At 36.6% G+C, this 14,626-nt stretch overlaps 1 long non-coding RNA gene across 1 annotated transcript; it reads left to right on the top strand.

The window, feature by feature from the left end:
- Positions 1-4,712: 4,712 nt before the first annotated feature.
- Positions 4,713-7,173, top strand: LOC106676774 (uncharacterized). The gene is made up of 7 exons (XR_013093267.1): positions 4,713-4,835; positions 5,312-5,351; positions 5,497-5,543; positions 5,856-5,900; positions 6,271-6,339; positions 6,546-6,620; positions 7,016-7,173. It is a non-coding gene; the product is annotated as an uncharacterized LOC106676774 (long non-coding RNA).
- The last annotated feature ends 7,453 nt before the right edge of the window (positions 7,174-14,626 follow it).

The raw sequence follows: 14,626 nt of genomic DNA, 5'->3' as shown, positions 1-14,626 counted from the left end.
TGAAATCCTGGCATAGCAAAGGAACCCTCATCTTATCTAATGTAGTTTTGGATTGAAGGTTACATTTAGTGTCCAGTTCATCATGTGTAGAAAGGTCTAAGCCACTCCCACTCACTGAGCCTGATCCAGCTAAAGGTTTCTTCCTGTTAAAAGGAAGTTCTTCTTCCCACCATCAGCTAGTGCTTCCTCAGAGGGGATCGTCTGATTGTTGGGGTTAAACTGAAGAGTACAGTAAGTGTGAAAAATAATGATTTTTGGTTGAATTCAGTAAGACAGCTGCTTCCTAAGATTTTCTACTATGAGCACATTTAAACGTTATAGCCCCATAGTTGGATTTACATTGACTTAGACCACAGGAACAGGAACAAAATAAACTTTCTCACTGCCCACATCCATGCCACTCCACCCATCAGTTACTTCCCCGTACCTTCAAATCAAAGAGCAGCTGTTTATACCAGATGTGAAAGTATCATCGTCTCCTCTGTGAAATTCAGAATATTGGCATTAATTTTCCCTGTAATGGTTCTTTATAAATAGCCACGAATCCCTGGCAGGGAGGGTTAAAGGGTTAATACTGTTTTTTTTTCCTCCTTCCATTTTTATTTTTTTATATGATTATATGAAGACGATTGTTGTGACTGAGTGAGGCAAAAAAATGTTTAAGGTTTCCAGTACTCTCATCTACCTGGCTCTCATGCTGGTAGCTAGTGATTACCTTTTTCACACCTCCCTCTCTCCTTGTCTCATTTTTTTTTCTGTCACTCTCTCTCTCTCCCTCTCTCTCTGTCTTTATGTCTTGTTGTCAGCAGTAACCTCTCCAGGGAGATGTATTGCTGTAGGCAGTACAAGAGACTATGGATTATACTCTTCCTTGCTTTATTCCTTCTATTTCTCCTGCTCTGTTGCTGTCTTTCATATTCATTCATTTATTATTACTTTCCTTACTCGATAGGAAAAATTAATACCAGGCAGGCAGATAAACCTTAAAAGATAGCTAATGTTTAATATGTAACTTTGCCTTTATTTTCATAGTTTTGGGGATATCTGGTAAGAACAACATTTTGTCCATTGCTCTCTTTAACTGCTACAACAAAGCGTGGACTGATGTTGAAACAGGTTGTAAACAAGCCAATATTTCAGCCAGTTTATCATGCTGACCCATTTTATTTGGATGTAAACTACCACTCACAGAGTTAGTTATTAGGTTTAATTTGCCAGTTTTTTCTGTGTAACTGACCATTTTCAGATGAATTTTGTTTTTGTTTGGCAAACACTCAGTTCACATTATTAAAGAAGGGAAATGAAGGCTGAAGGATGTCAGATTGCACAAGAACTGTACTGGGAATCTCTGGCAACAGATCTTATGAAGTGCCCCATACGGTAAAAAAATACATTTTTCCTGGCCAAAATATATTTCAAATATATGGTAAATATATTTTGTATTTGTGATGCTCCAAAAAAATATATTTTTGAAATTGAAAATGTATTTCTTTCAAACCAAAATACATTTCAAAACATATTTTAGGGTGAAGAAAATACATTTCCAACCTTACAGTAGAATGTATATCAAAGTATCCTTTATTTAAAATATATTTAGTGCAATAATGATGATAATGATAACAATACTAAAAGTAACATGTTTTATGCACATCTGCAAAAAACAGTTGGATTCAAACAAAACAGAGTCAAAGGTCTATCACGAATTAGGTTGTTTATTCATTTGCTTACAGTATTTCACATTACACAATATCTCACTATAATGTAGCGTTCATTGACTTTGAAATTATCTGTCAGTGATACAGTAAACAAGATACAACAACTGCTATGTACACTTTAGTTTTTGACAATATATACAATTTAGTATTTAAAGGAACACACTCCACTGTTTTGGAAATAGGCTCATTCTCCATCTCCCTCAGAGTTAAAAATGCAGCGTCTTCTTTCTAGATCCGTACGTTAATAGGGCTCTGGAGCGTGATCTTACGGGATGGGGCGTAGCCACGATTTTTGGTCAAGGCGCCATATTAGCAGGCCAAACAAATGCTTGCTGTGTGGTCGGTTGTAATGTTAGATTGCACTACCGACAAAGGAATAAGCTTGAAAACAGGCTCTCTTTTCATTGTTTCCTCACCTGGAAACATCATGAGGGAGCTTATGTGTTGGATGTTACCAAAAGAAGGCGTCTAGCCTGGATAGCAGCTGCGAGACGAGCTGATATTCAGTTCTCTACCAGCCACAGATATCTGTTGGTGTGCTCCAGTATTTTCATTCAGGTAAGTTCTAAATAAGTTCATATTATTATTTATAGCCTGTTAATTTTATTTTCAATAGCACAAACTTAGAACAAACATGCAGAACTACCTTCTATTTATAGAGTTGCTAATTATTTGGCATTATTGCAACAAACCAGCCTATGAAATGAATGAAACAAATCCTGACTGGGTTCCAACACTACACATGGGGCACTACGAAATCCCTGCTTCAAACTACATGCTACATACCACCATGCCAATCAGATTACTTCTTCCATGTGAGGGTAAAAAGGTGACCTTCCTGGATAAGATGGCAAAGGTTTGCTGCGTTTTGGTGAACATGTGCCCCAGTGTGGTAGTAAAACCAGGGAAAAATGCTCTTGTTAAATACTTTTAAGTCTTGTGCTGTTTATGTAGTGATAAGTTTTCAAAAGAGACAGTAAATTACAGAATGCTAGTAGTGGGTGATATTATACAAATGCTGTCATGATTTTATGTGAACATTTTGTCATTTGTAAACTATACATAACATTTTTTCTACATTGTAACTGATGTGATGTTCGACAAAGTGCTTTTAATTAAAAATAGGCAAACATTTCTTTGTTTCTTTATTCAACTTTTGAACAGTGGTATTTAGTAAGTACATATTCAGTAAATGCAAAGTATTTACATGGCCCCCTAAATTAAAACATTATGGGTTATTCAGAACAGAACTATGCTTGGAAAAATATTGTCCCATCAGTTGATCCAACTCCACAGTAGCAGGTGGAACTTTTCTTTTTTGAGGATGGCTTCTTTTACCTGTCACAACGAATGGTCTGTTTATGTTTTGATCAAGAACCTTTTTTTTGGGCAGCTGAAGAGGAGAAGTCTATCTTATGGCCAACCTCTGGCTGTATCTTGGTCATATTACCCAGCAAAACCCAGTATGCAGGTTCATCTGTAACAGTCCTTGTGCCACAGATCCTCACTGTTGCTTCTACATTAAACAGAAGAGCAGTGACATGGCTGCAAGTCTCCACGACTCTAGTCATACAGCTGCAGTGGGCGGCTTCAACCTTCCCTGTGATGCTCACAATGACCTGTGGCTGCAATGCTGCAATTCAGTCTTTAAGAGTGCAGGACCTAAAACACACACAGACAAAGTTCATTTAAAGACAAGAACTTTAATAAGCCAAGTCCGACACAAATGTGTTTTATTTACTTTCAAATCCATTTATCATAAATGTAACAAATAAAGTGTTTTTATGTATCCATCTATAGAACGCTGCATGTTATATTCTAAATCTGCATGTTTCTTTTTAGAAACCTATCAGCAAAAAATGAACCTAAAGTATGTAATGAATGTATTTTTAGTGACACAGGACACAAACAAGGAAGCAAATCAAATCAAATCACAAATCAAATCACTTTTTATTGTCACATCACACGTGCAGGTACATTGGTACAGCACATGTGAGTGAAATTCTTGTGTGCAAGATGTGTAATTAGGATTATTTATAATAAATATGAATTAATTAGGGCAATTTCTTTAACCATAAAGAATAACTAAATCCTTCAGGACAATGTCACATCAATGCACTGAACTCACTATGTTATCCCTCTAACAGAGCCTCTACATGTTCTCACTGTAATTTCCCCCTCACGAATGAATTTTTACTAGCACTAATTTGAATGTTGGGGGGAATCAAACGCATTTTACTCGCAGTACTCAAGCTGACTTACCTTTGCTTGAATGACGGCGTACTCACAACGTGGAGGCTTAAAAATAGCCAAATCTTGTACCCAGTCCTTGGTGAATTGGATGTGCGCCTCCAGAGATTTATAATTGCGAAATTGGTGCGCCGTGTATGCTCTGACTCCACAGACAAGGTATGAGAGTAGATCATGCTAAGTCAATAGCGGTTTGGTCTTCAGGGTTTCTACTCCACGGCTATATTTCATACGGGTCCACATTTCAACAATCAAGTACCGTCTCTTTGCATCTGGACAGAATCTGTCTCTATACCGTCATTTTCTTTTGAGCTACGTTTCAGAATGGTTCGTAGCAATCTTGTTTTGATTCGTGACCTGCCAAGATGGTGCTGCGCTCCCACAATGCATTGCGACATTACGTCAACTCCAAAGCCCTTTGCGTGCAGGAGTGTATGCGCATGCGCATTGCCACGGTGGTTTAAAAAATAAAGATATAATGAAAAGTAATTAATAAAAATTAAATATTTAAACATTCCCACAAATGTGCAATGAACGTGCAAAAACTCTCTTTAGTAGTTGTTGCTGTTTCTTTCTTTCTTTCTTCTTTTTTTTTTTTTTGAAAAATAACGACGTCTCTGAGGCGCGAAATCTGACAGCGAGAGGAACGGCCGGATACAGGAGACGGGAAGAAACAAGCCGATTATGTTCGCGTTAATTAAGTGGTTGGAAGATGTAAAATTCTCAATTCTGCCAACTGAACATATACGAGATTTTAATGAGGATGAATAATTAGCCGGCATGGAGGAAACGGACCTTTATTTCATGGAGTGGCGACAAGAAGCCAAGGCGGGTGGCCAGTCTAAGAAGCCTCCATCATCAAGCTAGCAGGTGCCTTTTCCCATATAATATTACTTTATTCTCGTGTATTTGGAACGGAAGCGTAGAGCTGCCACCCAGGCAAAAGAGAAATATAAGTATATCACGTTATAACGTGAAAAGTTTATCGTTCTAACAATATACTATCATGTTTGAACAACATGTTTGAACAACATTGTACGAAAAATGTACATAATTATCACGTCCGTACAATATTGTGCGAACGTGACAATTATGTATATTATAATAACGTGATATTATATTATACAAACATGAAAAGCATAATGTTAGAACAATAAACATTTCACGTCATAACGTGATACAGCTCTATTTTTCTTTTGCCTGGGTGGCAGCTCCACGCTTCCATAATTTGGTAATCAAAATATGTAACTTAATTAATTATATTGTGACGTACTTTTGCCTTTTCTTATTATTCTGCCTTCTCAATAACTATCAAAGCCTATTCACATTTAATTTGGCTTTCACAGAAATCCTACCTCTCCTTCTGGCTACAGAGTACTTACCAAGGTTAGAAACAAAGAACAGTTATGCTTTATTAATGTTCGCTAATTACAATGTTCCACATTTCCTTGCTTTTTAAGTCATTTTTAGGCTTTTTAGAGTTTTTGTTTTTTATTTTTTTAGCAGTAATGTTTCTGCCTATTTATTTCAGCCCATGAAATCGAATGCAGATCTCCCTAATGTGAGATTTACATAAATGTAAGTAATTTTGTTTGTCATTGTCATTAATGTTGTTGCTGTTGTTGTTTTTGTGCAGTTTGCAATCATATAAACCTAGCAAGCATCAGTCAGCACAGTGACTAACCTAAACAGATTCTTGCTTTATTCACATATATTATATGTAATTATATATACCTGCACATTGTACCTAGGGTTGCAGCCACTTGGCCCCACCCCATTGTTGTGACAGCCCTGATTGTACTTATACACTGCATCTGAACAGGGAACAGTCTGCCACATTAATGTATTTTTAAGTGACTTGTTTGTAATACATGAATTTGTTTTTTACAGATGTCAAAGTCTCAACCTCATGCTGCCCTCCCCCATCCTCCTAAAGTAAGTATTTGTTGTTGTAGTTTTTTATGCGGTGTCTGTGTCACATGCTAATCATAATTATTGAAATAGCTGTTTTCTAACAGATTTTCCAAAACACTAGTTAGGTTTGTTGTCATTCAGACCAATACTACTGCTTAGACATTGCATATGCATAGATACAGTCGTAGTGCTTGACACATGCAAACAGCAGTAGATGTACTAAAAAGGAAATAATTACAATCATGATGTTGATTGCTGATGTCAGTATATATATTTTAGAGGAATGTTTTGTTTTTCACCCAAAATGAACTATATTGCTTCAGAAGAGATTTATTACCCTACCGGACTCTTATATATTGTTCTGTTTTTTGTTTGTTTTTGTTATTTTCAGGTTCAATGGTGCGTGTTCTTCTAATGGCCGCCTTCCCACTGGAGGTTTTGATCCACAGCAATTTAAAAGGTAATCAGCTTTGAAAGTCAGTTCAAATGGTTAGCTAATAGTACTTTAAAAAGCCTACAACTCTGTCACCAGTTTCTTTACCAAAAATTACCCATAAAAGTATCGCTCAATAGCATATATTGTAGTTCAAATGTTTAGTTGTACAAATATCAAATTTTTGGAAATCTAAAACTAGTCAAACACTCAAATGTTCATGCTTTTTATAGGAGGACAGAGCAAAACGGACATCGGCGCAGAGTGAAGAACTGCCCTTGATAAGGACACTATGACAGCCATATATAGTAAGTGAAGACTTTCTGTGTATCTAAAATTGCATACAGCACAAGTAACTTACTTTGCAACCATTAAAATAGGTTGTAAAGTAAGTTACCAATACAAATAGGTGATGATGCATTGTAGTGGTTGGTCTCAGACAAAGAAGGTCAACAGATTTATGAATGCTGGAAGGTAAGGAGAGACGACCAAAAGGGGTGTTAGCATTACTGTAATGTGAATTGGATAGACTTCCCATCTAGGAAAAAAAAGAGGTAAAATTATGCGTAAAATATATCTGTATTAATATCTGTATCTATATAAACAGAAATATCTGTTTGCTAAATGAAGCCAGCTAACATAAATCACATTTTTATTTTAACTCTGATAAAAGTAATAGAACTGTGACTTTTGTTTGTTACAGTGGCGGTAAGGAAGGGGTTTCCCAGCGTGTCCAGAAGGGCTTTGAGGATTGCCGTGAAAGCTGGGGGAACTGAGACTGCTGGAAAAGGAAAAGAAATTACATTTTAAGTATGCTGACTTATGTTCATACAATCACACACACATATACACATACACACACATATGTGTGTGTATGTGTATATATATATATATATATATATATATATATATATATATATATATATATCACACATATATGTATATGTGTGTGTGTTTCTTTTAGAATGTTTAAGTATGTAATGAGAATAAACTTGAATATTCCTTGCTTGATTGATATGCTATATGTATGTTTTAAACATCAAATAAAGATTTCTTTCAGATGTTACATGTGAATGTGTTTTCTTAGAAATATATGAAGGAATAAATTTATATTTTTTTGAATGATTTTAAATAAATTTAAATTGTATTTTGAAATATATTTTATTAATATATTTCAAAATATACAAAAAATGGCCAAAAAATATATGTGCTAAAATACATTTCAAAATACATAAACATATTTCAAAATGTATTTTAAAATACATTTTGAAATATATTTCAAAATATACAAAAAATGGCCAAAAAATATATGTGCTAAAATACATTTTAAATATATAAATATATTTTAAAATGTATTTTAGCACATATATTTTTTGGCCATTTTTTGTATATTTTGAAATATATTTCAAAATGTATTTTAAAATATATTTTTTTACCGTATGGGGCTAAAAACAAATATGAAATGTTTGGCTCAAAATATTGTCAGTATGGACGGGTGAGGTCGGGAGAAAGGTAAAACAGTTGTGTCTACCGCCATCTATAAATCACAGTGGAGGCTCTACCATGGTTTAGGCCTGCATTTCAACCAGTGGTGATTGGGATCTTGTCAGAACTGACGAGTTCTGAATGCAGAAAGAAGTGCCTTTAGATTCTGATCCATCATTCAGTACCATCTGAAACATGTCTGAGTGGCAGCAGCTTAGTTTTTCAGCATGACACTGTTCCCAAACACACTACAATTGCAGTAAAAGTATACAAAAGGTATAGAAAAACACACTGGAAGCCTATCAGTTATGGACTGGCCTCCCCAGAGTCCAGACCTCCACATTACTGAAGAGTTGTAGGATAATTTTGACAGAGAACAGAAAAAAAGCCAGCTAACATCAAAAAGCTAAGAAAAAAGCTTATCAAACAAGCTCAATGAAAATAAAGCTGTTTGTACCTTCCTAAATGGAGTATGAGTAAAAGTAGTAGTGAGGGAGGCAACAGGCTACCAGCTTGATAAAGTTTAACCACTTTCTGACCATCTTGGCTAAGCTAATGGCTTGGCTAGCTAAGCTAATGTAGCTAGCGATTGTGTTGGCATGTCAGCCAGGACAGCATGCCACTGAAGTGGATGCGTCTGGGTGTGTGGGTGAGGATGTTAAATTATTGCTGTGGTGTGGACTGTAGATGTGCATTTTTAACTCATTAAAGAAGCATATATTCCATTTCTTATTTTTTTAAATTTCAGTCGAAACTGAGCTGTAGCTCTGCTTGGCTTGCAATTGGATATGTCTGTACCAACATATTGTAGTTAAATGTAAAGCTGTTTTGTAAAAAGAAAAAAGAAATTAAGTAGTTGTAGCATATTTATAGAAATAGTAGAAGTGCATATCCCATTGAAATATGGCCACAGACGATTGCAATACCATGACCGTATGGTTTATTGTTATGCAGGCTGGGTTTTCTTGGAACTGTTTGGAGTTGAAAACCTTGATTTCCTGCTTGGCCTAGGAGGTGGCAAGCTGCCCAAGCTGATCATCCCCATTTACTAGAGAAGGAAGCCACCTATTCCATCTCCCTCACAGGTGAAATACTCTAATGTGGTAGGATTAACATAACCCACATACTAATGTTGACTATTACTAATGGATGCTCCCACAAAGAAACAAGGCCTGATTAAATTATCTGTGGCTTTAAAAGCAAGCTTTGATCCAGTCTTGTCTAGCTGCTGTTCAATTGCCAGACTACATAAATGTTGAGTGGAAGAGAATTGAATGAAATCAAAAACTCTATTGAAGTTAAAGAAAAAGGACCTAGAAGAACTTTACTGTTATAGTTTACTTGTTCATGGCACAGTGTAAAATTGTGCATTATCACAGGTGTGTGCCTGTGAACATGGCTTTGAGTGAATAAACTGTATACATTCTTACTTATATGTATGCACCATTAATTATAAATTAGCATTAAAGTTACAGTGTGTAAAATAACACCACGAGATGGCATTTTTATAGCTATTAATGTTGCTATAAGAGACCACATGACTACATATGTCTCCATCACGACAGAACAAATTAACTATCAACTTAAATTTTGGGTAGCGCATGCCTCGAGTAAAACACACCAACATGTTTCAAGATGTCCCTTGTTTCTGCCTTTTTTGGTGTATTGTTTCCAGTTTCTCATTTCTTCTGCTAACACAGCACTGAACACACGAGGGATTACAGTAAACTGCAGCAGTTTTAGCCAATTAGTGGAAATCTCTTTGTCTTCTACTGCAGGTTAAACCTTTCTTGTTACGTGATCGGAACGCACTGCTGGTAATAACAGGGTGGCCTTTAGATGTTGTACTTAATGTTGATGAAAAAACATGCAAAATATTGCGAGTTGGTACACAGCAAATCCAGCATGTCCAAATTAACACTGTCGGATTTGATTTCAACACTATTAAAGTGTCTATATGGGTCCACACCAGAGAGTGTTAATTTAACTCTTTTTGGAGAGTTGGTACGTTAACTCTGATTTAGTGTTAAACACCAAATCTGTCTGGAGTTGATCATTTAACACTTGGTGTTAAGAGTTTATATATTAACTCTCAAAGAGTATTTTAGTTTAACTACGTAAGAGTTATCTTCTAATTCATTCTAAAAAGTGGGAATTTTACTGTTCTGAACTTCTAGAAATTTCTTTTGGAAATAAACATTTACTAAAAAGATGCAATGGTTTTTGAAAAACATTTATTCTGAACTGCGCACCACAATTTCAAAACATTTTCTGAAAGATGTAACAGTGTACATGTTCTCACTTTCATTAGAATTTTGTTTATCAAAAGGTCTGACATAGGTGAGCTGGTAAATGCAAATAACAGCATTCTCATCACTTATTTCTTCAATACAATATGCATGTCTTTCATTCATCACTTTGTGGAACTTCAACGCACTTCTGCTCTCCCCCATACTCCATCTTCACAAGCATATCCTATGTGGAGATTGAATAAAAATTAGTTGACACTAATTAATGGCACAAATAATCCAGTAAACAATTGCAGCACAGTAAAAAAAAAAAAAAGAATCCTCTTTGAGCCATTACTTGTGTAAAGTATTTTCCCAAAAGACAAGGACACAGACAACAGGTAATACTGAACTAAATGTAAAACCTCAACCTTTTTCATTTTTACCTAAACCGTGTGCACAAAACTCTGGAGGGATCTAAATGCTAACGTAGAATCCAGTCAGGACGTCTGCTACTGCTGTTTGCTCGTTTTGTTTTATGGGCGATCGGTTTCAGGCTTCAAGTAGCACCATTATACCACATTTCACATTCTAGACATTGTTTTAGGTGTATTTGACCAAAAGTTTGACTGAAAATTCACATGCAAGCTTTTTTTCAAGGCTGTGGTATTTGCCCGCAAACAATACCTTTCAGCTAGCTAAAACAGAATATTATGCTATCACCGAGCAACATGGCTAATGCCTTTCACACAGCTTTGTCTCAACTCCAAAGAGCCACAGAAGTAAAAGCTCATAATAATAATTGAAACAATCTTTGAAAAAATGACTTACCAAGTATGGCAAACAACTCAAATATGTAGAGCAAAATGTTCTGAAACAGCTTCACTTCAGCTTCGATTGGAGCCTATGGTGCTGGGGGCGGAGTCTGTGAATTTACTCTGTTGGTGTCATAGCCCCTCTAGGAGTTCAGAGTTAAGAGGTCAAGAGTTAATGTTTCCATTGTAACACCTCCAGATTTGACAGAGAAACACTCATTTTTAACACTCGATTTTAACTACTATCATTTTACACCTCAGAGTTACATTAAAAGAATGTGACTCTACTTAGAGTAAAATTAACTCTACTTTTGCAAGAAGACTATTAACACCAAACATTTAACACTTTTGAATTTGCTGTGTACTATTTGTGAAACAAATATACACAGCAGAGCGAAGGTCTAGTGGGAATTGAAATTCCACACTGACAAGCACTTGCTGGCCAACCAACCACACATAGTGCTGGTTGAGAGATGCAGTTGTGATAGATGCAGCTATCCCAGCTGACAGTAACATCACCAAGACAGAGCATGAGAGTAAGTAAGTAATAAGAGCTTAAAGAACAATTGGATCATATGGAAGGTGAAGCACACAGCTGTCACACTTTTCTTTGTCCAGAATATAGCTGTGTAGAGTAGGTGAAGATAGGTCAGGTTCTATTGATTTTGCTTTGATCTTTTTGCTTTGTTTACTTGAGATTCATGGAAGAAACCTTTTTTGGTTTTCTTCATGGAAACCGAAAATGGCAGAAATCCGAGATGAGTCAACCTTTTTAAAAGAAGCTGTTATGAAAATGTAAGCCGTTTCACATAGTTTCTCAGAAGCTGTGTGAACCACAAGCATGAGCAGGTGTCAAACTGGTTTCCTGTTGTCCCCGACAGGTGTGGACAGCCGTCATCACTCTTGTAGTCCTCTGAGGTTAGCTACAGCAACTCTTTCACATATCCGGACCTCCTCCCTCTCCTGCCCTTTCTTGTCTTTCGCTTTGCTACTGTACCACAGTGATGAGAGATCTACTGAGTGATGTGGGTCAAGAAAGACAAGCATCTGAGAATGAGAATCAGAGAGTGGGACATGAAAAAACACTTAGTGATAGGGATCATTGAGACATGCAGCTGGCATGCACTGTAGCATTTCTGCTGTGATAAGACAAACTTTTTGAAAGGTAAAGCAGCACAGACTATGAAAATATCTCTTCCAACAGACATACTCTCATGGTAACAGCACATCTATAATCTTTAACTTCACCAAACTAATGATTCGTGCGACTATTTTGATTGTGTGTTGTAGTTGGGCTTAACAACTGCTCACTCTAACCTTTGCACACACGCAAGCTGCAGTGTTTTTGTGTTTTCTGTTTTTTTCATCTTTGTCAAAAGTTGCGTCACAGTGACTTTTTGAGGTGAGGAGTCTTTTGTTGTGTGTGTTTACCTTCTCTCTACCTGCTGTTGTCTATGCCGTTCAGCACCGTGGCACGCATTATTCTCTGTTTCTGTATCTAATCCAGTAAAGGCAAACCTTCCACTGCCTTTACTTCATTAGCATGTAGGAGATTCAAGGTAAGATTTTTGTTTATGATTAGCATTACTAGGTAGTTCACATAATTAGTATCTAGAAGACTGGATATTTGTGTTTTTGGAAATATGATGAATTTTGTTTTTAAATAGTTTACTACTCAAGCTATTTGCTTCTTTGCTCCTGCATATATAGCAGAGCCACTGAAACCTTTTAACAGCAGCTGGCCAATCAGATAATATGATCAGGGTAACCGAACTGTCCAACGCTCTTATTTTGAAACCAGAGGTGATCACCTGTTTGAGTGCCTGAACTTTGGAACAGCCTTCCTCAGCCTATCACGTCGGCTGAATCTGTGGTTTGCTTTGAAAAACTGATGGAAACTTGTTTTATATTGTTTTTGATATAGAGGGTTGAGGCAGATGACCGCCTCTCCCTGAGTCTGGTTCTGCCGGAGGGTTCTACCTGTTAAAAGGGAGTTTGTCCTTCTACTTGCTCCTAGGGGATTTTTGTGGTTTATTCTGTATTATTGTAGGATCTTTATCTTACAATATAAAGCACCTTGAGGTGACTCTTGTTGTGATTTGGCCACTATATAAATAAAATGCAATGTGATTGAGTGCTGGATGAATGTAAGAACATGTCTTCCTCTGGATTTTACTGTTGTTCCTCAGAAGACTCACCTTCAAGCACAGGACACTAAGATCTGCACATACTGACAATACAAGTGCATTGCCATCTGTGACCTCGGGTAGCTCAACACTTTAATGAATTCCAACCCCTATTTAGGAGATTCTTTCCAAAACGCTTGTCGTGCATTAAGTTCAACTCTCATGTTTTTGGGTGGCATCTCTCAGCATTCAGTCTCAAGCTTCTCATGCCACAGAGGGGTGATGTTCAATCTTGCTAAAGCCCACTTGGACATTTTTTGAATGCCGCCCAATCCACAGTTTTTCCTAGCAATTATCTTTCACAGCAATGAGCCATTATGGAAAAAGCGTGCCATTACAAGGTTAAGTATTTTCTTTAGTGAGAACACAACTTAGCTCCCATAATTACACTTAAGATTAAGAATAATTGCTACTTGAGGGTGCATACTTGTGTAACATAAATCTCTTTGCCTTATTTTTCCTTATTTGTTTTCATATATACATGTAAAATTTGACCATTAAGCAAACCTTAAAGGCCAGGTTAAGAGTTTTGTTTTATTTTTAAATAATTTACTTTCATCTTTTTATTTAACCCTTTGTCTCTAATGCCCGGAAGGCGCTCGGGGCACATTCAAGTGCTTCCGTGTCTGACCGTGTAATTATATGAGTGTTACATAAGGAAAAAATTTGACTAGGTACTTAAACTGGCTTTGTGGCAGCATTTCAAAACACTGTCAAAAGACAAAGAAAACCCTAGTAGTAATGCTTAAGCCAACCGGTCCGATCGCTATCTGTGCTTCTCACGAGAAAGGAAATGAAAGGAAATAAAAGAAATCACAGAGAAAAAAAGAATGTAGTTGTAAAATTGAGTACAGACATTCAGCCAGAGAAAATTCATCCTTACCACTTGACTAAAGACATTTAATAACAGAAACTGATCTGACTTTGCCATCAAACTTAACAAGTATTATACAGTGATATTTGCCATATCTCATAACTCCTTTAAAAAGAAATCTTTCCCCTAATAATGATGCGTGGACGTCATAATGTAAAGATTTTTGTGTTGCGCGGTGGGCGACACACCCACCACTTTCCACTTTAGCGACAAGAGGAACATAATCTCTGTGTACCGTAACACTGGGCCCAACAAAGGTTCCTTTCAGTAATTTCAGGCCTAATGACCCAGAAATAAGCAACTACATAAAAGTCTTGTTTGGTAAATGACCAGTGTAACATTGCATGTAACAAATGCTATCTTTATATTTTTGAAGAAAAATTAGGAAAGCAGTTACACCACATACATCCTGCCTTTTTCTGTCAAGATCAGGGGCTGTTTTATTTTTTATTTTTTCCCAATGACCTACAAACAATGGTCATTTCAGCAGGAGTGAACACGCACACACACCAGTGGGCTGTGCTGCAAAAGCAGAGTTTAAGTGGCCATATAATTTAGCATCCTCAGAGATGTCAGTGATAATGTTGGCTGGGGAGAGTAAAATGTGACAGGGGTCACTGTTCTCTAAGTAAGCAAATTAAAATTTAGACACAATCATACATTTGCTTACTGCAGTATAAACACAAAAGAGAGGCCGCCTTCTTGGCAGGGAACAAATGCTTAATT

The sequence above is a fragment of the Maylandia zebra genome, linkage group LG15 (assembly GCF_041146795.1).
Source record: "Maylandia zebra isolate NMK-2024a linkage group LG15, Mzebra_GT3a, whole genome shotgun sequence".
NCBI classification, from domain to species: Eukaryota; Metazoa; Chordata; class Actinopteri; order Cichliformes; family Cichlidae; genus Maylandia; species Maylandia zebra.
Note: the sequence above shows the minus strand (reverse complement) of the source record. Positions and strands in the feature narration are given on the sequence as shown.